At 35.9% G+C, this 25,722-nt stretch overlaps 1 long non-coding RNA gene across 1 annotated transcript in view; it reads left to right on the forward strand.

The window, feature by feature from the left end:
• Window positions 1–3,148: 3,148 nt before the first annotated feature.
• The window catches only part of LOC107879614, a 52,321-nt gene continuing 29,747 nt past the window's right edge, over window positions 3,149–25,722 (forward strand). The window contains exon 1 of the long non-coding RNA XR_001677011.2: window positions 3,149–3,337. This is a non-coding gene — a long non-coding RNA (uncharacterized LOC107879614). The remainder of the gene's footprint in view (window positions 3,338–25,722) is intronic.

Consider the following 25,722-nt stretch of genomic DNA (forward strand, 5'->3'; position numbering starts at 1 on the left):
ATTGGGAAAGAGTTTTTATTAGAGATTTTCTTTGTTTCATTTTTGCCCTCTAGCACCATGTCCTAAATCTTGGCATCATCTCTCATGGTTGGTTCAGTTAGTTGGGAATCACTGAGGGTTGCTCTACCTCAATCTCAGCATCAATATATGGTTCTTTCTCCTCATCTTCACACTCTTCAATTATTTTAAATGATTCTATAAACAAGATATAATCTAAACACAATATAGAATACTTCTTTGAATGATTGACCTCTATATCCATCTCCTCAGTAATCATTGGCTTTATTTCATGACACATACCACATACGATATCCTACGTTTCTTTCTGGAGATCCAACATTTGTTGAAACATATCTTCAATGCCACTCTTCCTGGTGCATCGTTCTTCCTTTACTTGACCATAAGAACTATCAAAATCATAAGAAGAACTAGAATTTGGGTTAGGGCAATAGGATGAGGGGATATTTGGACAATCACTCCAATGTCCATCTTGACCACCACTTAAAGAACAATCATACTCCTGGTAGGATGGAGATAGTGCACAAATCTCTCTCTTGGGAGAATATCTATATTCGTTCCAAAAGTGAGGTCCATTAAAATATGAATATGGATTATCAAGATAAGATTTGCACACCAAGATCTTGTTTATTCCACGATGCCATAGTAATAAGTATACTAAAATAAAAATCTACCTAACGTATGAAATAAAAGAAAACTAAAAATAAATATTTGAATTCAAACAAGTAGGCTAAAATTCCAAACCAACTCAATACGCCAAATTTTTCTCCGACAATAGTGCCATTTTTTTTAATGCTCAACTTATACGTCAATTTAGTGACAGGCGGTTGTCGTTAATATACTTACCCAACTTTGTATTTAGGGTCGTATCCACGAGGAACAATGTGAGTGGAGATTAAACTAATTTGAAACTATAGCTAAAAGTTGAATTCAAACAAATGATACGAACAAATAAAATGGATTTTTTTGATGATCAAACAAATGTTAAAGTTTTAACTTGCTTTAGAGCTCAAAACTAAAATTTCAATGGTTTAAATTTATGATAGAAAGGAACTTGGGTGGTGATCACTATTACTATTAATCCCTATGAAATAATAACTATAGTATTGGGTTTTCATGACTTGTGGAAAACACCAAATTACTAGGTTTGATAGTCCATCTATGTATTTCTCAACCTGCCTAGATGTTGAACTCCCTAATTCTTTTGAACTTAGGAAATCACTCAATTCATACTGATTTTATCTCAAGTTGGTCAATCTTTTTACATCATTAATCATTAGATAGGATATTAACCTTCCCAAATCCTTGTTGATAATTCGCTACCTTGAGTTTATTTCTCAATTCGAGTAAATCAACATAAGGCGGGATTTATTGTTTGCAACCAATAAATAACAATCATAATAAAGAAATTATCAAGATGTCTCCATAATCACTCAAACCCTAACCAACTATTAAATCCATGGGGGAATAATCATAGATCCCACAACCCTAGTTGTTGGTTTTAGCTCCACGTGAGAAAGAAAGAGATAGCAATAATTATAATCATCATTCAAAGTAATTAACCTTACATAAGATGAAATCTAAAGTTAATTCTCTTCCAAGTTCAAGAGAAAATTCCCACAATTAAAACAAAGAGTTGAAAATTGAATTCTAAGTTTTGAGTCACCAAAGAGAGGTGAACACTTTTAGAATAAGTTCCAGCCATTTGAAGATGATCAAGATGCTGAATGAAAACCCTATAACTTGTCCTTAAATACTTCAGCCTAATTATGGAAACAAAATCACAAATCATAGGCCTTTTCTCGAATAGATGACATCATGGGTGATGGCTTATCAGGAGTCTAACGACTTATTAGGAATGTCGTCAGCTCCTCTTCACTTATGACAATCTCAGCCTTAGTTTGACGATGAGGTGTGATGGCTTATTATACCTTTGATGACTTATCATAGATGTCGTCACATATTCACTTGAATTTCTCAAGCACTGTTAAGCCTAACGACAATCCTGATGGCTTATCACACTTCTGATGGCCTATCACAGATGTCGTCACATATTCCAGCTGAAGTCTATTCTATGTCTAAGGCTGACGGCAACTCTTATAGCTTATCACAAGGCTGACAATTTGTCAAATAGGTGTCAGCTATACTTCCCTCTCTACTTTCCCAGAAATCAACTCTTTCACTTCTATTATTCCTGGTTCTCTTGCATCTTAACTTTTACTGTAGTATCAAAGAGAAAAAAATCAAAAATGATAAAAGTTGCTTAATAATTTGCAATTATTCTTAGTTAAAAGCCTCAAATATGTTAGCATCTGCTCACACATCATTCCACATAAAGGGTGTGGCACACCCTATACACAGAAACCAGCTTGCGTGGCATGCCCTTATCTCACTAGGCAACTAGTTTTCATGTCAAGATGTGAAATGCCTCTGTGGAATGCTCTAATCATGTACCTTTACTGTTTTGGTGTAATGACCTTTCAAGTTATTTCCCTCATTTTTTGTGCTTAAGCTTTCGTATAAATGTCCCATGTTATTTATGACTTGCTGAGGCTAACAATTCGATTACCGAGCAGTCATTTGAAAATTTTACTAATACCAAATGTGTTGCTGAATAGTTACATTACATTAGAATTAAGTAAAATGAAAATGTAATTACCCTTCTAAAATGTTTTTTTATGTATATAAAACTTTAGTTATGCTACATCTATATTTTATAATAGTCCTATATTATTTTATGCAGAGATAGTAAATTTAGATCTGTTAAAATATTATTATTATTATATAATAGATATTTTATTAAATATAGATTTCTATTTAGTTATGGTACATTAAAAATATTATATTTATTTTACCACAAAACTACACAATACCTGAATAGATACGTAATGAAATAAAATGGATTAATGCTGAAGTTACACTACATGGCCACGTGGGACTTTGGAATGAGTGAGGTGTTGACTAACTGACAAATGTTAACTAACATTAGGTTGTGGGATATATTCAATCAATTACGTATGTGGGAGAAAGCCCATTTAATGGGTTTTGTACATGTTTAGTAGGTAGGAGAAGTAGACTGATCACAAAATTATTCTTACAAAATCTATCTATAATTATCTCTACACATAAACACATCTGCATATATTTAGTTGCTGCTTCGATTTATATTTGGCACGTCCGTGAAGAATTCGCAAGACTATTTCATTACGATACTTGATCACCAAAATAATTCAATTCTCTGCACCAAGTTATTCAATATTAGATTCTAGTGGGACACTATTCGGGGGCTTCTCAAAGAGGCTTTTATCTTTGGCGCCAGGTAGATTAGGCTTACCCTGTCTCTAGATTGCACTTATTTACGATAATTATGTGTTAGTATGCTAGTTTTAAGAAGTAGTTGTAGTTTGAATATCATTTAAAATATCCTATACCTTATTTATCAAATTAAGACCCTATTCTAGTAAATTTTGGTCCCGTTATATTTTAGTATGATGTAGTATATATGAGCTTTCTGTGTCTTACTAAGTTGAGAAACCTTAAATTTTTCCTTTTTTTCAACTATGCTATGCAAATGTTTATTTAAATGTATGTGTTACGGTTTAGGGCCAGCATGTAATTTATTTCTATAATTTATTGTGAATTTTTGCACCACTTTGTCATCAGTTATAGTATGGTTTGGGTTTTAAATTTTCTGTTTGGTATGGTTACTACGAATTCCTATTCGAGTCCGGCATCTTGTTATGATATTATTTTGGAGTTCTAGTACTGAATATTGTTGTTATGGGAGTTATGGTTACTCTGAGTTCTAGTTCGAGTCAGAAACCTGATTATTAATTCTGTTATACATCATATATATGGCCTCTAATTATTGCCCACTATCTTTTGTTCTAACCCAGTATATGGCCTCTTGTTACTATCAAACATTACCTATTCAACTCCAGCGTCTAGCCTCTCGTTACTACCCATTGGTGCTGGTTCAAGCCCATGCACATTCGGATGGCTACTATGGAAACGTGGGATAGGCTCAGTTATAGATTATATATGTTTATTTTCTTTTATTACTTTTTGTGTGTCCCACCGGCTTATGGGGTATAGTTGGGTTAATTATTTTCTTCACTGTGTCTGGCGAGCTTTTGGGAGCCCAGTTAGGTTATGTTTCTTTGCCTTCTCATTATTGCATTATTTATCCTTTTCTATTTCTTTTACTTACTCCTTTATTGTATTTGTATAGCTCAATAGAGATTTACCTTTGTATCCCAATTAACTTCTTACTTATACTATACCACATATTTTAGTTATACTTTTTTCGCATTTTAGCTCAGTCAAACGATGATGCCTATAGAGTAACCGTTGATTTGGTACTCATACTAAACTTCTGCATCTATTTTTTTAAATAGATCTGAGTACTAGCAGTCGACATTGATTTGATTTTCTCCACTGCAGTACTGATTTGAAGAAGGGTGAGCTTGCAATCATCCGAGGTTGATTTTCCTCCATCTGTTCTAGTTGAGTCTATTGTACTCATGAATACTTTGTACATATTGTATATATATATTTTAGATTCCATCTGACTCGTGGTATCTTTTAAGTAGTGGCTCTGGCACCAACCTTACTGATGTCACCAAAAATTACATCTCTTAGAAAGTATAACGCGGTCGTTGTAAAATAAAGAACCTAACAAAGGTTGGGATCAAACCCACAGGAATAGGATGAATCTCTGTCAAGAACATGGTAAAGTAGTTGAAAAGTGCAGAAAAGTAAATGGGGGGATTATTTGAAAACAGTAAAAGTAATAAAATATCTTGATCACTTTAGGTTGAAATCAGTGTGATACAAATACTAGGACTGTGTTCCCCCTGACTTCCTAACTCTGCAGACTTATCATGCTTGTCAAACTATCTTGATGCCTTGCATGCAGAATCTATCAAGTATGTATAGCCAACCATATTTTGAACACCATTGGTGAATTTTAATTATCTCCTTTTGGGTCCCAAAGTGTCTCTTTACTAACCCTTGTCCTAGATCCCAGATTAACAATCTTTGTTTGGTCTCAAGTTAATTAGATGAAGGTTGATATCTTTAAATTACTATTCTGATCTTCGTTTCAAAATCTCAACCTCTTTTTTAGAGTTAGCATCAAATATAGGTAAGTTCTTAACTTCTGCAGTCATTAAGAAAGAAATCAAACCAAAGAAAATCATAATACATGCAAGAATATCAATCTAGAAAGATTTTGCACTTCCTTTACTTCGTTATTCCATTCCCACAACCCTAGTTAAGAGCTTTAGCCACTCATTTTTCCAAGAACACCCATAGAATTCCTAATACAAAAAATATGAATAGTCTCAACATAAATTAAGAATGAAAAATAGAATCTCAAATTAATATGAAACTGTAAAATCAAGACCAAGAATTCCAAGATCAAAATCATATCTCAAAACTTAATATAATGTTGTAAGTATAAAGAGTACATAAACTAATAACAAAACATCAAAGGGGAATTTCTACAATACATTAGAAACCTAAAAATCCTAACCAAAATGAAATAGGAAAAACTAGGTTGTCACCTACACACGGAACCATTTGCGATCTTTAGGTACTACCAACAAATCTTATATGGGTTCGTTGGTCTCATAGAAAATTCATTCTTTAAGATAATCCACCTATGGCTGTACCTATGTAACACCTCGATTTTGGTACCCCGGACGCTACACGGTGCTCATAATCCCGAAGGACCACAAGCTAACCCATTACTGATATCTGTAACTGAGCACTGACTAATAATACTAACATAAATGCAGAAACATAGACTGAAAGGCCATAATGTTCAATACTGAAAATATATTATGATAATACCAAAACTGAAGATAAATACTAAAAATATTAAAGTCTAAATATCTAGTCTGAAAACCTCTAAGCTGTCTGACTAAGGAGTTGATGGAACAATCCCCCAACTAACTCCATCTACTGAATACTAAATATAATGAATAAATGAAATACGATAACATCCTCGAATGATGAGGACTCATTGTTAGTCTGCCTACTGAACGTCTAACATGTTAAGGATGCTCTGGAGCTCATACATCTAAATCTATGGTATAAAACACCATAGTACAAAATAAAAGTATGTGTCAGTATGTGTGAATATACTGGTATGAAAAGTGAGGTAAGGCTGAATGCAAGGGTTCATAGGCATGAACTAAAAACCGACTGAGTAACATGAACATGACTGCATGAGAATACAAACATGAATACATAACTATAACTATAATCATAAGGATTCTGAATACTGAGTTTTCTGATAACATGAATTACTGATACTGATATAACTGAAAAACTGAGTTGACTGTGTCTGGCAGTCCTAATTTTGATGGAACTAGTTGAGTTCCATACTAGCTGGGTGACTGTATCTGACAGTCCTGAAATCAATAGAACTATCTGAGTTCTATTCTAAAGACTAAGACTAAGACTGTGGGAGGTAGTCATCTAACCGACATGCCCCAAATAAGTTAATATAGCTGAGCTGGGGTCCAATCTGTAACCCCAATTGGAAGGGAGCAAATACCGCGCCACTGGCAAAGACAAGCTGTGAGTGACCCTCATCTGACAGTGTCCCCTAAGGAGAACGGTGAGACCCTCATTTAATAGTGTTAACCCATCTCATAAACCCTCAACTGTCAGTTTTTATGTCTCAACCTATGACGGCTACATAGTTCTAGAATGCAAGGATTGCTTCAAAGGGTCACACCATCCACTGTCATTATGTGCCCTTATTCTTGGATTTACTTGGTGCTGAATCCTACTCCCAATTGAATAGACACTAAACTGATTAAACTGAACTAAACTGGACTGAGTTTACTGAGTTCTGTTGACTGATGGAATACTACTAATATTTGATAACTAAGTTTACTGAGTACTGAGTAGGACTGTTCTGATACAGAATTTACTGAGTTTTCCTTAGTTATGTGACTGATTGAATTCTAATAATCATGACTTGACTGAGAGTATCTTGAATACTGACACTGGCTCAAGGCACATAGCTAAATTCTCGGGAATTAAATATCCTCAGGACTCGATAGCATAAAACTGACAAAACATGACTCTTCTTTGAACTCATGACCATAGTCCATGATTCATAATATAATCATTCAGGGATCTCATGAAGCATTCGCAAGTAGTAAGCTTACACATGAATAGGAATGCATACTAACATAACATAATTTCACAAATCCATACTTAAGAGCATTCCACCAAATCATTACAAGACATAGTTAAGGCATGGGAGTCATTTTTAACATGTAAGTATAGACTAAGTTCATTATTTAGATCAATAAAGGATCAAAAACATAATTCTACTCACTTGGGCATTTCACCAAACACATGGAATGCATATACTTGGACTTAGGCATGAACATTAAACAATTACATCATGGCTGCATTAATAAACTCAATTTCAAGAAATTCAACACACATGTTCACATAAATTCATGACAATCATTAAAGATCTCAACTTATAATCACACAACAACATTAACATGGGTACATCCTAACCCATAATATGAAAATCATGATTTAACTTTATTAAAAAGAGGATTCTTGAACTCCAAGGACAAAAGGGACCCTTTGATGAACACTTTACATACCTTGGATGGAAATTTCTTGAAGCTTAATGGAGGTAAGCTTGAGTTCTTGATTTGAAGTTAATCACCTAGAGTTTTCTTGTTCTTCAGAAATTGTGATGTAGTGAATGTATTTAGCCAAAAAGGGGCTTAATTTCATCTTATGAGGGCTGAAGGTCAGGGAAAAAGACCTAATTACCCTTATGGATGCGGTCATTTAATGACTGCAATTTGGGCACTAACGCAGCGCATCGATTGATCGACACGATACTCGAGGCTTCGTGCCATGATCATGCTGTGTCTTAGGACTTTGACTCTTGAAACCTGCAACAATATTAACCAATGTGATAGGTGATGCGACGCGCCAAGATCACGTTGGTCCACTATTTTGGGATTCCGAACATCGTCTAAACGCGGTCCGAAAAATCTAAAACTTATCTGGGAATACCTATTGTCCTTCCTGATCCCGAATTAACAAAAGTATGGAACATTAAAGGACATTAAGGTTGCGAAATGAGATTGCCAACTTTTGAAGGCTAAAAATAAACTAAGTATTGAAACTTAGCCAGAATTTTCTAAGCCTGGGACCACTTGATAAGCTTAAAGGACTGAATTAAGCTAGGAATTTTGTGGGGTCTTCCAATATCTTCCCCTTGGGAACATTCATCCTCGAATAAGACTGACTGAGATGGGAGAAATGATAATTTAAAGTACATACTAAACATGAACAACTCAAATATGATTACATGGATGACATGACTTTTAAGCTAAATATATCATATTGAACATGCATATCTGATGCATGAGTAATTAATTAAAGAAATACATGACTGAGATTACTGATAAGCTGAGTATACTGGACATGCATATATAATGCATAAATATATGAACGAATATGCAATGGTATTTGATACAAAGTTTATAATGGTATTTGAGCATGTAACTGAATATCAAATTTATAACTGAAATCTAAACATAATGCTAAATAAACATTACGGAAAGCTATTACCTTGGGCTAAGTCTGAGTTTGTAGAGAACAGGTGAGGATACTTGGTCCGCATGTCTGCTTCTGCTTCCCAAGTAGCTCCCTCAATGGAATGATTCTTCCAAAGAACTTTTACTAAAGGGACTTCTTTGTTCCTAAGTCTGCGAGTCTGATAGTCAATGATCTTGACTGGAATTTCCTCGTAAGAGAGACCGTTCTGAATATCTATTCCCTCAAAAGGGACTATAACTTCTGGGTCACCTATGCACTTCTTAAGAAAGGAGGCATGAAAGACTGGATTAACTGAAGCTAGATCTGAAGGCAACTAGAGCTTATAAGCCACTTTGCTGAAGCAACTGAGAATTTTGAAGGGACTAACATATCGGGGACTGAGCTTTTCCTTCTTGCTAAACCTGTTCACTCCCTTCATGGGAGATATTTTTAGATACATATAATCACTAATCTTAAACTCAAGATCTTTTTTGCACATATCTGCGTACAATTTCTATCGGCTATGAGCTATTTTGAGACTTTATCTGATCAACTGAACTTTCTCTAAGGCATCGCATACCAAGTCAGGCCCTACAATTGTAGCCTCACTAACTTCGAGCCAACCAATTGGAGATATGTTTTTTCTACCATAGAGAGCTTCAAATAGAGTAACCTGAATGCTGGAATGTTAGTTGTTGTTGTATACAAACTTGATCAAAGTCAAGTAGTTACCCCAACTACGTTTGAAATCAATTGCACATACTCACAGCATATCTTATAAAGTCTGGATGGTTCTTTCTCTTTGTTCATCTGTCTGAGGATGGAAGGCTGTACTGAGATGAACTCAAGTGCCAAGACCGTTTTGGAACATTTTCCAGAAATGATAGGTAAACTGGGTACCTCTATCTAAGACAATAGACACTAGAACATCGTGAAATCTAACAAACTCCCTTATATAGAGTTTTACGTAATCCTCGACTAATATGAGGTATGGACTGGAAAGAAATAAGTTGACTTGGTCATTCAATCTACAATGACCCAAACTGAATCATGATAATAACGAGTATGAGGTAAACCGATAACGAAGTCTATGTTCACTTCTTCCTACTTCCAAGTGGGAATACTGAACTCCTGCATGGACCTACTAGACTTTTGATGCTCAATCTGAACTTGCTAATATGGTGATCACTTAGCCATAAACTCTGAAATGTCTCTCTTTATCCCACTCCACCAATAGATCTCCCATAAGTCGCAGTACATCTTAGTGGCCCCTAGATGAATTGAGTAACACAGATCATGCACTTCTTCAAGAATTCATTATCTTAAGTGATCAATACCTCGCACACACAGAAGACCCTGGTAATACAATAAAATATCTCCCCCTAAGAGAAAATATCTACTTTCTAATCTCTTACTGACTTTTTCAACTTGACTAGACTGGGATCTCTATCTTTCTTTTCCTTCACTTTGGAAACTAGAGATGATTCTGAACCATTCTGAACCCATATACTACCTTCTACTGAATCGACTAAGCGGACACCTAGTCAGGCTAACTGGTGAACTTCCTGGGATAATTTCTTCTTACTGTCCTTAACATGTGTAACACTACCCATAGACAGTCTACTGAGAGCATCAGCCCCTACATGGTCTTGCCGGGATGATAAAGTATACTCATTTCATAAAGTAAACTCATTTCATAATATTTTAAAATTTCTAACTACCTTCTCTGATTGAGGTTTAAGTCTTTCTAAGAGAAGACATACTGAAGACTTTTATGATCTGTGAACACATCTACATGCACCTCGTACAAGTAGTGCCTCCAAATCTTTAAGGCAAAAACTACTGCTGCTTACTTCTGATCATGAGTAGGATAGTTCTCTTTATGGGGCTTAAGAAGTTTGGAGGAATAAGCTATGAAATTACAATGCTACAAGAGGACACAACCCAAACCTACTCTGGATGCATCACAATACATGAAATACCCATTTGGACCATTCAAAAAAGTCAAAACTGGAGTTGAGGTTAGTCAAGTCTTCAACTGCTAAAAACTCTTCTTGCATGATCTGAACTAAAATTTGACTTTATTGTGAGTCAATTTGGACATAGGGGATGCAATAAAAGAAAATACCTCAACAAACTGTCCATAAAAGACATCCAAAACAAAAAAACTACTGATATCTGATAGAGAGATGGGTCTGGGCCAGCTTTTTACTGGTTTGGTCTTTTGAGGATCAACTCAAATGCCTTCACCAAAAATGATATGACCAAAGAATGCTACTGACCTTACCTAAAATTCACACTTACTAAATTAAGAAAACAACTGATGATTCTTGATGGTCTACAATACTATTCTGAGGTGGTCTACATGTTCACGTTCACTACAGGACTAGAAAAGAATGTCATCTATAAAGACTATGATGAACATATCCAAGTAATGCTTGAACACACAGTTTATCAAGCCCATGAAGGCTGCTGGGGCATTAGTAAGACCAAAGGACATAACTAAGAATTCAAAGTGACCATACTAAGTTTGGAAGGCTATTTTTGGAATGTCATATTGTCTGATTCTGAGATGATGATAGACTGATCTGAGGTCTATCTTAAATAGATGGCACCCTTAAGTTGGTCAAACAAATCATTTATTTTGCAAAGTGGATACTTGTTCTTGACTGTGACCTTATTGAGCTGACAGTAGTCTATGTATATTCTGAGACACCTATCTTTCTTGCGCACGAATAAGACTGGTGCACCCCGCAGGGATACACTCGGCCTAATAAATACCATATCTATGAGATCTTTCAACTATTCTTTTATTTATCTGAGTTCTATCGGTGTCATTCTGTATGGTACAATAGATATGGGCTGAGTATCAGGAAGAAGATCAATGTCGAAGCCTATTTCCCTTTTGGGAGGAATTCCTGGAAGATCTTTGGGAAAGATATCTGAATATTCATTCACTATTGGGACTGATTCGAGATTGGGAGTTTCAAAACTAGAGTCCTTAACTCGAACAAGATGATAGACATATCCCTTAGAAATCATTTTTCTTGCCCCTAGGTAGGAAACAAGCTGACCCCTAAAGGCTGAAGTACTACCCCTCCACTCTAGGACAGGTTCATTCAGGAACTGAAACTGGACAACTCTATTTGTGCATTCAACTGTGGCATAGCAGGAATAAAGCCAATCTATGCCAAGAATGACATCAAAATCAGTCACCTCTAATTTAACTAATTCTACTAAAGTGAATTTCTGAGATACCATAATCGGATAGTTCCTATATACCCACTGAGCTTTGATAGTTTTACCCACTAGGGTAGAGAATGAGAAGGGATCTTCTAGAATTTCAGGACTAACTCCGAAATCAACTACTATATAAGGAGTGACAAAAGACAAAGAAGCTCTTGGATCTGGTAAAGTGTAAACATGTTAATGAAAGATCTGTAACATACAAGTGACCACATTAGGAGAATTTTACTGATCCTATATAGATTGAAGAGAATAGTGTTTCTTTGGGGGTTGCCCACTGGTAGCACTGGAAGTGGCACCCTGCTGATTTAGGCGACCAGATTGAGCTGAGTAATCGTTATAATGAATCTAAAAACCTGATTGAGGACAATCTCTGACTTTGTGGCCTAGCTTCCCACATCCAAAACAAACATTACTACCAGCTTTGCAAATACCCTTATGATTCTTACCATAATCTGACAAAGAGGATGGGTGCAGGCAATGCTAACACTGCCCTTAGAATTAGAGCCTAGCACCCTATATTTGTTGTTGTCTCTAAATTTTGGCATTGGAGAACTATCAAAGGAAGAAGATAGAACGTAAGACTTTTGGCAAAACTAAGAATGATTTCCACCATCTGACTTAGGCTGACTGAAATTGAAGCTACCTATTCTAGCTCTCTTATTCTATTTTTCTCTCTCCTTAATATTCTTTTCTTATATCCGTTAAGCCTAGATCATAATCCTAGATAAGTCCATCTCACTAATAAACATGGTTGTCCTGAACTTCTTGACCACACTATCAATAACCCTAGAAACAAACGTACTCATCTTACCCCTTCTATCTACCACCATATGAGAAGCATATATAGATAGTTGAGTAAACTTGAGAGAATACTCTTTCACAGTCATGTTGTCCTGCTTGAGGTTGATAAATTATAACACCTTAGACTCTCTCACCTCTTGGGGAAAGAATCTAGCAATGAAAGTAGTGGCAAACTCCTCCCACTCAATAGACCCTGCATCTATAGCCCTATATATTTTCCATTGCTTGAACCATGTGTGAGCCAAATCTTGGAACTGATATACAGCTATCTTAGCACTCTCACTAGAAGTTACCCCCATGATATTCGTAACCTTCTAAAACTAATCAAGGAATTCTTGAGGGTCCTCATCTATCTTAGACCCAAAAAATGATGGAGGATTCATTCGGGTGAAGTCCCAAATCCTACCTGCAGTAGAATTAGCCATTGGATTGGCTGAAACGGCTGCTAGACGTTCATTCTTAGTAGAAACAAAATTAGAAAGAGTAGTAAATGCATCTCTGAACTCTGCATAAGAAATATATTCGTCTAAAGGATTTAGCTAGACAGGCTGAGCGGCTACCTGATTTCCATTTCTCCTTTAGTTATTCCTTTTGGTAGGCATATTCTGTAAATGAAAGTGAGAAATAGATTAGACTAAGAGTTAAATATGTAATCATGCTCACCGACACAACATGAATACTGAAAGAAAGGAGACTATTCCTAAAATACCTCATAGCCTCATGTACATAAATGTGGTGCGCAACACACATATGCACACGACTCTACTAGATGTGGCTTTTCAGACTTCCTAGGACACTGTTAAACCTTAGGATCTGATAAGAAGATTGTAATGCCCTGACTCTGGTACTCTGGATGCTACACAGTTCTCATAATCCCGAAGGACTATAAGTTAACCCATGATTGATATCTATAACTGAGCGCTGAATAATAATACTAACATAAATGCGGAAACATAATCTGAAAGGCCATATGGTTCAATACTAAAAATATGGTATGACAATACAAAATCTGAACATTAATACTAAAAATACTGAAGTCTGAATATCTAGTCTGAATGCCTCTAAACTGTTTGAATAAGAAGTTGATAGGATAATCCCCCAACTAACTCTATCTACTGATTACTGAATGTGATGAATAAATGAAATAAGATAATATTCTCGGATGATAAGAACTCACTGCTAGTCTGCCTGCTGAACGTCTGACCTTCTAAGGATGCTCTGGAGCTCGTACGTATAAAACTATGGTATAAAATACCATAGCATTAAAGAAAAGTATGTGTTAGTCCATGAGAATGTACTGGTACGAAAAGTGAAGCAAGGCTGGATGCGAGGGTTCATATGCATGAACTAAAAACTGACTGAGTAACATGAACATGATTGCGTGAGAATACATGCATGAATACATAACTATAACTGAAATTATAAGGATTATGAATACTAATTCTGCTAATAATATGAATTACTAACACTAATATAACTGAAAAAGTGAGTTGACTATGTCTGACAGTCCTAATTCTGATAGAACTAGCTGAGTTCTGTAATGAGCTAGGTGACTATATCTGACAAACGTAAAATCTGTACAACTATTTATTTTCTATTCTGAAGACTGAGACTGAGATTGTGGGAGGTAGTCATCTAACTAACATGCCCCAATAAGATAATATAGCTGAATTGGGGTTTAATATATAACCCCAATTAGAAGGGTGTCAATATTGTACCACTGGTAAAGACAAGTTGTGAGTGACCCTCATCTGATATTGCCCCCTAAAGAGAACGGTGAGACCCTCATCTGACAGTCTTAACCTACCTCATTGACCCTCAACTATCAGTGTTGACGTCTCAACCTTTGCTGGATACATAATTTTAGAATGCTAGGATTGCTTATAAGGGTCACACCCTCTACTGACAGTGTGTGCCCTTATCCTTGGATTTACTTATTGCTGTATCCTACTCCCAACTGAATTGATGTTGAACTGATTAAACTAAACTGAACAAGACTGAGTTCACTATGTTTTGTAGACTAATGGAATACTACTGAGATTTATTAACTGAATGAGATTACTGAGTACTGAGTAGGACTAGACCAATACAAAATTTATTGAGTTTTCCTGAGTCATGTGACTGACAGAATTCTATTGATCAAGGTCTGACTAAGTGTATATTAAATACTGACACTAGCTCTAGGCACAGAGCTAACTAGTCAGGTATTAAATACCTCCAAGACTCGATAGCATGAAAAGGACCAGATATGATACTACTTTGAATACATGACCATAGTCCATAATTCATAATAAAATCATTGAGGGGTCTTATGAAGCAGGCACAATTCATAAGCTTGCACATGAATAGGAATGCATAATAACATAACATAATTTCACAAATCCATGCTTATGAGCATTCCACTAAATTAGTACAAGACATAGCTAAGGCATGGGAGTCATTTTGAACATGTAATTATAGCGTAAGTTCATCAATTAGATCAATAAAGGATCATAAAACACAATTCTACTCACTTGGGCATTTTATCAAACACATGGGATGCATATACTTAGGCTTAGGTATGAACATTAAACAATTACATCATGGCTACATTAATAAACTCAATTTCATGAAATTCAACCCACATGTTCACATTAATTCATGACAATCATTAAAGATTTCAACTTGTAATCACACAACAACATTAACATGGGTACATCTTAAGCCACAACATGAAAATCATGATTCAACTTTTTTAAAGGAGGATTCTTGAACTCCAATGGTAGAAGGGACCCTTGGATGAACACTTTACATACCCTAGATGGAAATTTCATGAAGCTTAATGGAGAAAAGCTTGAGTTCTTGATTTAATGTTAATAACCTAGGGTTTTCTTGTTCTTGAGAAATTATGAAATAGTGAATGTATATAGCCAAAAAGAGGATAATTTCACGTTATGAGGGCTGAAGGTTAGGGGAAAAAGACCTAATTACCCTTAATAACACAAACATCTAATGACTAAAAATTGGCCACCAATACGGTTGTCGCGCAGTGTGTCGATGCATCGACGTGATACTCGATGCGTTGCACCATGATCACGCTGTGTCATAGGAGTTTGACTCTGGAAACCTGCAATAATATTAACAAACACGATAGGAGATGCGGCACGCTAAGACCGCATTGAGCCACTGTTTTGGAATTCCAAACGTGGTCTAAACATTGTCCGAAAAATCTGAAACTTGTCTAGGAATACCATTTTAGCTATTTTTCTCCTAACACTATTTTCCTGCAAACAATCTCAAAAACACAACAGATCTAACCAAAAAGACCTAAGTACTTGTATAATTTTCAATTATAAGCATCGATAGTGTCATGAAACCATGGCACATCAATACCCTTAACTTAGAATATTTTCATATCCTTAGGCAACTAAAACATAGCAAAGATACTACGATGCTTAAATAAGAGAGACCCAAGGGACCTATGGCAATCAACTCACCTTTAGCTCAAAAACTCTTACCTGCTCCTCTTTCCAACATTTCCAAACCACTATGTGGATTTATAAAGCAAAGAATTATCAAACAAAGAAATCAAGTAATGGGATTACATTAGCAATATACAATCAAGCAAATATTCAAGTTACACTATTTGAACAAATAAACCGTTCACAATACAACCTATGTACCATCACAGAACAGAAGTCCCAACTCTCATAAGATCACATTCATGTCAATGCAAGGGACTCTATCAATACGTTGTCTCTCAAAAATGACGTTCCAATCAATGTGTATAGGATACCATAGGCTTGTCCTTATTTTCTATACCTCAGTTTTTTGGATAGTTGGACTGGGATCACTATAGGAATTTACTAGAGTTGTAATGGAGGCTTGGGGTAGGTATGGTACATTTGAGATCTAGTGACTCACCCTCCTTGACACTACACATCCACTTCTTAACCTTTTTTCTTTTATTCCTCTCTTTTTCTCCTTCATTGATATTTTCGAATAGGGTGTGGTTTTCATTTTTCTATTAATTTATTCATTTTTTTCTTTTTATTTTTATTGTAAAGATTTTTTTTTTTTTTCTACAACACTAAACCTTACTTGCTTTTTTTTTTACATTATACACCCTTTCGAATACCCAATTTTAACTATGTATCCTTATGATAGCCACACTGAAACTAGACGAGTTTTCTAGGTTGTGGTACACAATTTCGGCCAGAGCATGTTCATTGTAATTAATTGGGAAGTTTAAAAGGATAAAAATCAAGAAACTAGGTCAATGTAGACTCAAATCAGGGATCAAGGGATACTTATTCACATTTGGACATTTATTTAGACTAAGAGTTGGTAAAGTCAAAAGCGACCTATGTCCTAACCACCTATCATTTAACTTCAGAAAAAAGAACCAAGTAAGTTCTAGAGTAAATGTACAATGAGAACTTGATAAGTACCTCACACACACATGGTATAGGGTTATACTACCCACTACTAACTATCGAGTTCATGCAAATACGAAGCTATGATTATTTTGTCTCATATCCTAATTCCATAACAAGATTCACAATAGTCACATATAGTTACATCAAGCAGTTCTTAAAATTTTTGGACATGTACTATTTTTTTTTTCAAAACACATAAGAACAAAACAGACATGTCAATTGCCCTTAGGTGCCTTATTTTTCTCTTACTTAAAAAGAAACAACACAAAAAAATAAAAAAATAAATCACAGTACGACCTAAACTTGCTTGTTCTACTATGATAAACGCATCCGACAGGAAAAGAAACATGACAAGTTATACTCTAGGTTGTGGTACACACTCTACCTCTATCTAAATACTATAAACTATCCACAATGCATATCTTAAAAGTAAAAACAAGGGATATAGACATACTTGTGATGCTCTAAGTATCCAAATATTACTAGGACCATCTAGGAATGATGTGGCTCAACTGGAGGAGGTGGTGCTCGACTAGAGAAGGCACCTATTATGATATAGGCTCGCCTCCACTCTTCTACCAAATATGAAACCACAAACTCATGAGAGGGACTTTTTAGGGCCTACAAATAGTTTATAATTGGATCCTATAACTCCTCCTCATGACCTCTCTTGGTCTCAACAACCAAGGTCACCTCATTCTCTATAAAAAGATCGAACACCACAGTTGGAGCTTATGATAATGGATGCAATACAGGCTGGAATAACTGAAGGTATGACTAGAGTAAGGCTCTTAAATAAGGATCAAAAGTTTGAATGCAAAATAACCATCTTCTCGCATAAACCTGACAAGTTCGATGCTTGAAACTCACAAAGTAGAGTGATAAACCTCAACTTATACATCAATTTAAGTGCAAGGAGGTCGTCATCAATATATTTACCCAACTTTATAGTCAGAGTCAAATTCATGAGAAAAAGTGTGAGTGGCGATCAAATTAATTCAAAATAATAGATACAAGTTAAATTCAAACCAATAGTACAAGAAAATAAAAATGGGGAAGATAGGAGTCTACACTAATGTTTCTTTTTGTTTATTTATTAGTATAAATTTAAGGTTAAGAATAATTAGATTTTTAACAATAAGGCATAGGTCTTGGGATTATGCATTACTAAGGAAATGACATGTGGGTATTACTAATCATCATTAACTTAGTGCCTCAAATATTGGTAGGTTCAGTTATATATTATGGTGCTGGTCTTTCAACAGAACACCAAACTTTATGCAATACCCTAAATATTTCAATCTCAGTCCAGCCGTTAGTATGTACTTGTAACACTTAGAAGCTAGAAAATAGCATGTTTTGGTTAAGTTTTAGGGTCTTGAATAGGGATTGGACAGCAGTCAAAATAGCAAAATAGTAACTCACCGCCATTAGGCCACATCATGGTATCATGATGACCATGTCATTACATCGCGATGAATGCTATTTTGGAATTTGTCAATTTACAAAGGGTCACCGCGGTTGCACTGTATCACGGTGAACCTCAAAATAGAAATTGTCACGATCCATAGAGTCACTGTGATTCCACTGCATTGCAATGGAAATCGTGATGTCCTATTTACTGCATTGAAGTGAGGCCTTAATCGGCATTCCAGTTGTGGGACTTTAATTCCTAAGGGAAATCTTGTCTTTCATCAAGCCACCAAATAATGTCACAGAAGATTAATCTTGAAATTGAGCAAAATATCCTCATTGCTCATCCAATTTCTCTCCATTAAACCTCTAGCTTTCAAATACAAGATCAAATCTCAAGAAATCTCACCATCAATCCTCTTAAATTTACTAACCCAGGTATGTTAGATATTCATCCGTGGGTTCTTTCTACTAATGGAGTCTAAGTATCCGGTTTAAATTGCAAAAATGATGATCCTTTTAAGTTATTTTGATTTTAGATAAGGATTTCACCCATGAATCTCCATGAACTATGATTTTACGCCATGTATAAATGAAATTATAGTTTTTATTTAATTCTCCACCTTTTAATGTTGTCATTTATTGAATTAAATAATGATTTAGTATTATTCATGTTGAATTCCTGCTATTACTAGAAGTCCTATAATAATCCAATGATTTGAATAAATTATGAACTACAAATGTTTGATAAAATGCCTACAAGAGTGAAGATTTGGTAGAGGCTTGCATGTTATGTCCTTTAAGCTTAAGTATCATTTTAAATATTTTTTGTTTTAAGTCCTAGGGGTATTGAATACCCAAAAACCATAGCTATTTACTTTTCTCATCTCTGTATCTTTAGGATAACTTCGGAATATATTATGAGCATTACTAGATTAGTCAGTTAAACTTTGAACAGTTTAGCATCCAATTTCATTCAGTTGGAAGTAGGACATAGAACCAAGTAAGTGTAGGGATGTGGCTTCCACGTTAGATAGGTAGAGTCAATAGTATCAATCCCTATACTCCAGATTTACATAGCCAGCATAGGATTTGAGAAGTCACACGTTAGTTTAGGTTTGACTTTCTTGCTAAGGTCACCCATAAGATTAGGCTTGACACCCTTAGTACTTTTGGACCATACAGTATACCAGTTTAGTGGATCCACAAAGCCAACATTAGTACCTATGGCACGTTACTAACACTATTTTGAATAGGGTTACCGGTTGGACCTCGATTATCTCATATCGGGGCATGTCGGTTAGATGATACCTCATACAGTCTCAGCTACAGTTTTGCTCCAATAATCAGTTTAGACAGTCAGTCTTAGTGTTGTTTGACCAAACCTTAGAGATATTAGTTATTTAAATTATTTTAGTATTTCAATTTATAGATTTTATTTAGTTCATGTTACATTCTTGGTCATATATCCTCAGTATTTATAGATTGCACATATTCTTAGTAACTCCAAATTTTATGCATTTTATTCAATATCTTATATTATACATAAAAATTCAGATTATTATTTATTCATATTCATGAAACCATGCATATTATCCTACCACATTTTGCATACCTGTACATTCAAAGTAATGATTGCACACCTTTTTCTTTTGAGATGTGATATATCATATCATAGCTTCGGATGCCCAGTTCTCGAATCTCACTTAAACTTCTCAGGCTCACAGCATTAGTAGTGGTGAGTCCTCATATTTTGAGGACAGATTATTTTGTTTCATGCTTTAAGTTTAGTAGTTAGTTCGTATTAGTTGGGGACTATCCCATCAACTCGTATTCAGTTAAGTTTAGAGGATTTCGGACATTTAAGTTAGGTATTTAGTTTATCAATATTTTATCAAATTCAAATACTTTTTTTCTTGAAATTCATGTTTTAGTACTGGTTCAATTAATAAAACCTTATGGCTAACCAATTGTTCTTCTATATTTATTATATTATTATTCAGTGCTCATAGTAGGTACCAGCTTATGGGTTAGCTTGTGGTTCCTCAAGACTGTAAGTACTATGTGACGCCTAGGGTGTACTCTTGGGGCATTACGATCTTGGTATCAAAGCCTAAGGTTTTAAAGTTGCCTAGTTAGTATAAAATCCACATCAAGTAGAGGCTTGTGCATGGGTATGTAGCACGCCACAATTATGGGAAAGAGGCTACAATGCATTTAGGAAAAGCTTTCCTTTCTTCAGTATTCATGTAGTGCGACTGAGCATGAACTCATGTGAAACTCTCTGCCTAATCTAATCTTCCTTCCTTTTATAGAAAATGCCATTTAATAAGAACAATGGAAGAAGAGTAAGAAACCAGCCAGTACCTCCGTCCGTTCAGGCAGATCCTCTGGATGAGAATGACTCTCACGCAAAATTTAGAGTTGCGTTGACCACTCTAACAAATTTTATAGGAGCTCAAAATATTGTTCAGGACATCCCAGTGGCCAATACTGCTGTAACTAAGATTCGAGACTTCACTTGAATGAACCTCCTTCCTTCAGAAGATCCACAAGAATTATTAGATATAGTTTAGAAGGTGACAGATATTATGGGAATGATATCTAGTGAGAGTGCTAAGTTGGCTAAATATCAGTTACAAGATGTAGCCCATTCTTGGTCTAAGCAGTGGAAAGTAGATAAAGGCGCAAATGCAGGGCATGTAGAATAGGAAAAATTTGCTACATCATTCTTAGACAGGTTTTTCCTATTGGAGCTAAGGAAGGCCAAGGTATTAGAATTTATTAACTTAAGGAAGGGTAGAATGAGCGTAAAAGAGTATTCCCTCAAGTTTACTCAGTTAGATAGATATGTTTCTCATGTCGTAGCTAATAATAGGTCTAAGATAAGTAAGTTTGTGTCTAGAATATCTGATAGTATGGTCAAGGAGTGTAGGACTACAATAATGATTAGGAAAATGGACTTTTCTAAGTTGATGGTCCATGCTAAATATATAGAGGAGCAGAAGACTAAGAAGAGAGAGAGAGAGAGCAAGAGGGCTAGACAGGTAGTTTTAATTTCAGCCAGCCAAGGTCAAAAGGTGGTTACCTTCCTCAGTTTCATTAAAAATCTTCATTCTCAGCACCCTCTTCAGCCAGTGCCCCTGAACCCAAATTCAAAAACAATCCTTAGGATAGGGCAGCAGGCTCCAAGTCTATGGGTAGTGTTAATAGTCCCCGTACGAATTCTCTATGTTAGAAATATGGTAGACACCATCAGGGTGAGTGTAGAGTTAGCATCAATGTGTGCTTAGGGTATGGAAAGCCATGCCACTGGGTTCAGGAGTGTTGGTTGTTTGCTTAGAAAATTAGGTATTTGCACCAACTGGGCCAGTCCCATCAGTCGTTAGTTCCATATGGTCTCCTGACTTAGCAAGGTGCCACTTCTAGTGCTATCAGTGGTCAGCGTCTGAATAGATTATATGCTTTTCTATCCCGACAAGATTAGAAAAATTATCCTCACTTAGTTAGTGGCACGTTGCAGGTCTTTGATTTATATATTTATGCTTTACTAGCCCCTAGAGCTTCTTTTTCTTTTATAAATCCATATATAATAGTTAATTTTAGAGTCAATCCCAAAAATCTAGCAGAGACCTTTTCAGTGTCTACCCTAGTAGTTGTTTCCATTGTAGCTAGACAGGTATACAAGAATTGTCTGGTCATAATATCTCAGAAAATTACTTCAATTGACCTCATGGAGTTAGAGATAACAGATTTTGATGTCATTCTTGGCATAAATAGATCCACTCATGCTATCCCTCTATTGATTGTAAAAAAAAAATAGTACATTTTAGTTCCCAAATGAACCATTCCTTGAATAGAGGGGTAGTACTACAGCTCTTAGGAGCCATCTTGTTTCATACCTTAGAGCAAGAAGGATGATATCCAAGGGGTGTATTTACTTTCATGTTCGGGTCAAAGACTCAAATTTAGAGACTCCAACACTTGAGTCAGTTTAAGTAGTTAGGTAATTCCCAGATGTGTTCCCTGAAGATCTTCCCAGATTTTTTCCCGAAAGGGAAATCAACTTTGGAATAGACCTTCTTCCAGATACTCAGTCCATATCTATTCTTCCATAAAGGATGGCTCCAGTAGAACTTAAGTAGATAAAAAAATAGTTAAAATATCTCCTGGATAAGGGATTCATCAGGCCTAGTATCTCCCCATAGGGTGCACCAGTGCTATTCGTGCGTAAGAAAGACAGTTCTCTTAGAATGTGTATAGACTACCGTCAGTTGAAGATAGTCACAGTCAAGAATAAATATCCACTTCCTATAATTGATGACTTGTTTGACCAACTTTAAGGTGCCAGCTACTTTTAAAAGATAGACCTTAGATCAGGCTATCATCAGCTCAAAGTCAGGGCATGCGACATTCCGAAAATAACTTTCCAAACCCGGTATGGTCACTTTGAGTTTCTAGTCATGCCCTTTATTCTTACTAATGCCCTAGCAGTTTTCATGGAGTTAATGAATAGAATATTTAATAAGTACTTAGACATGTTTATTATAGTCTTCATCGATGACATTCTTGTCTACTTCTATAGTAAAAATGATCATGCAGACCATCTCCGAATAATGTTGCAGACTCTTAGGGCTCATCAGTTAATTACCAAATTCAGTAATTAAATATTTTGGCAAAGTTCAGTAGATTTCCTTGGCCACATCATTTCTAGTGATGGCATTAGGGTTGAACCCCAAAAGACTAAAATAGTAAGAAACTAGCCCATACCTATCTGTCTATTAGATATCAGGAGCTTCTTAGGCTTGGTCGGCTATTACCAAGGTTTGTTGAGGGATTTTTGTCTATTGCATCCCCTATGACTAGTTTGACTAAGAAGAAATTGAAATTACAATGGTTAGATTCTTGTGAGAAGAGTTTTCAAGAGTTGAAGACTCGACTCACTACAGCCCCACTTTGACCTTGCCAGATAGTTTAGACGAGTTTGAGGTATATTGTGATGCTTCCAAAGTTGGTTTGGGGTGTGTTTTGATTTAGAGCGGTAAGGTCATAGCCTATTCCTCTAGACAGCTTAATCCCTATGAAAAGAACTATTCCACTCAAGATCTTTAGTTAGCAGTTACAGTATTTGCCTTAAAGATTTGAGGCACTATTTTTATGGGGGTGCATGTTGATGTGTTCACAAATCACCAAAGCTTGTAATATGTATTCTCTAAGAAAGATTTGAATTTGTGTCAGAGAAGGTGGTTACAGTTATTGAAAGATTATGACATGTGTGTTCTGTATCATCGGGGAAAGGCCAATGTACTGGCTGATGCTCTCAGTAGATTGTCTACGGGTAGTGTTGCTCATGTTGAGGATGGTGAGAAGAAGATAGCTCAGGAAGTTCATTATCTTTCCTGACAAGGTGTCCACTTAGTCAACTCAGCAGAAGGTAGAGTATAGGTACAAAGTAGTTCAAAATCATTCCTAGTTTCTAAAGTGAAGGAAAAGTAGGATAGAGATCCCAATCTAATTAAGCTGAAATAATTAGTCAGAGATAAAAAAGTTGAGATTTTATCCCAAGGGGAAGATGGTGTGCTTCATTATTAAGGTTAACTATGTATGCCTGGTGTAGATAATTTGAGGATACGAATTCTTGCAGAATCACATGGTGTGCGTTGCTCCATTCATCCAGGGGTTACTAAGATGTACCATGATTTGTGGGAGATATATTGGTGGAGTGGGATAAAGAGGGACATTACAGTGTTTGTAGCTAATTGCTCTACATGCCAACAGGTTAAGATTGAGCACCAAAAACCTAGTGGTTCCATACAGGAGTTCAGTATTCCTACTTAAAAGTGGTAGAAAGTGAACATAGACTTTGTGATAAGTTTGCCTCGTACCCGTCATCAGTATCATTGTCACGATGACCTAATCAGCTCATTTCTTGTCATTCCATACTTATTATTTAGCTGAGGACTATGCCAAACTCTATGTCAAAGATTTGGTTAGGTTGCACGGTGTTTCCTTATCTATCATCTCAGACAGAGGTACCCAGTTTACCTTTCCCTTTTGGAAGGCATTCTAAAAGGGCGTTGGTATCCAAGTCCACCTTAGTACATCCTTCTACCCTAAGGCAGATGGTCAAGAAGAATGGACCATTCAGACTCTGAAAGACATGTTAAGATCCCGTGTTGTTCATTTTAAAGGTAGTTGGGATGATCACTTTCCTTCGATTAAATTCACATATAATAACAACTATCATTCCAGTATTCAGATAGCTCCAATTAAGGCTCTTTATGGTATGAGATGTAGATCACCTATTGGTTTATTTGAAGCGGGTGAGACCGCATTAGTAGGGCCTGACTTGGTGTTTGATGCGTTAGAGAAAGTTTATTTAATTAGAGAAAGTCTTAGGGCAACCCAGAGTCGACAGAAATCATATGCCGACGTTAGGAGAAAGAATCTGGAGTTTGAGGTCGGTGATTTTATGTACTTGAAAATCTCTCCCATGAAGAGAGTGAAAAGGTTCGGTAAAAAAGGGAAACATAGTCCCCGATTTGTCAGACCTTTCAGAATTCTCAGCCGTTTTGCAAAGGTAGTGTATGAGCTTAAATTGCCTTCAGATCTAGCTTCAGTGCACCCATTGTTCCATGTTTCATTGTTGAAAAAGTTTATTGGTGACCTAGTGGTAGTTGGCCCCTTAGAAAATGTGAATGTCCAGAACATCTTTTCCTATAAGGAAGTTCTAGTCAAAATTCTTGATCATCAAGTTCGTAGACTAAGGAACAAACAAGTTCCCTTGGTTAAAGTCCTTTGGTAGAATCAATCCGTTAAGGGAGCGACTTGGGAAACAGAGGCAGATATGTAGATCAAGTACCCTCATCTGTTCGCTAAAGATTCAGTTCAAGGTAACTAGTTTCCTCAGATCATCTCTTGTCACTCCAAGTTTCAGCTTTATATAGCCATTCATTCGTTAGTTCTTGCATTTATATATAAGTTTAGTCATGCTTTCCATTGTGCAAGCTAGATATAGCCTCAGTTTTCAGCATCTCAACTTTATTAGTCTTATTCGGGGATGAATGTTCCCAAGGGGGAGATATTGTAATACCCAGAACATTTCTAGCTCAATCTAACCCTTATTACGTACTTAAAACACTTAGAAGCTGTAAAATATCTTGTTTCGGGTTTTTTGAATGGGGATTGGACCGCATTTGAATTGGCAAAATAGTAGCTCATTGCGGTT

The sequence above is a fragment of the Capsicum annuum genome, chromosome 8 (assembly GCF_002878395.1).
Source record: "Capsicum annuum cultivar UCD-10X-F1 chromosome 8, UCD10Xv1.1, whole genome shotgun sequence".
NCBI lineage: Eukaryota > Viridiplantae > Streptophyta > Magnoliopsida > Solanales > Solanaceae > Capsicum > Capsicum annuum.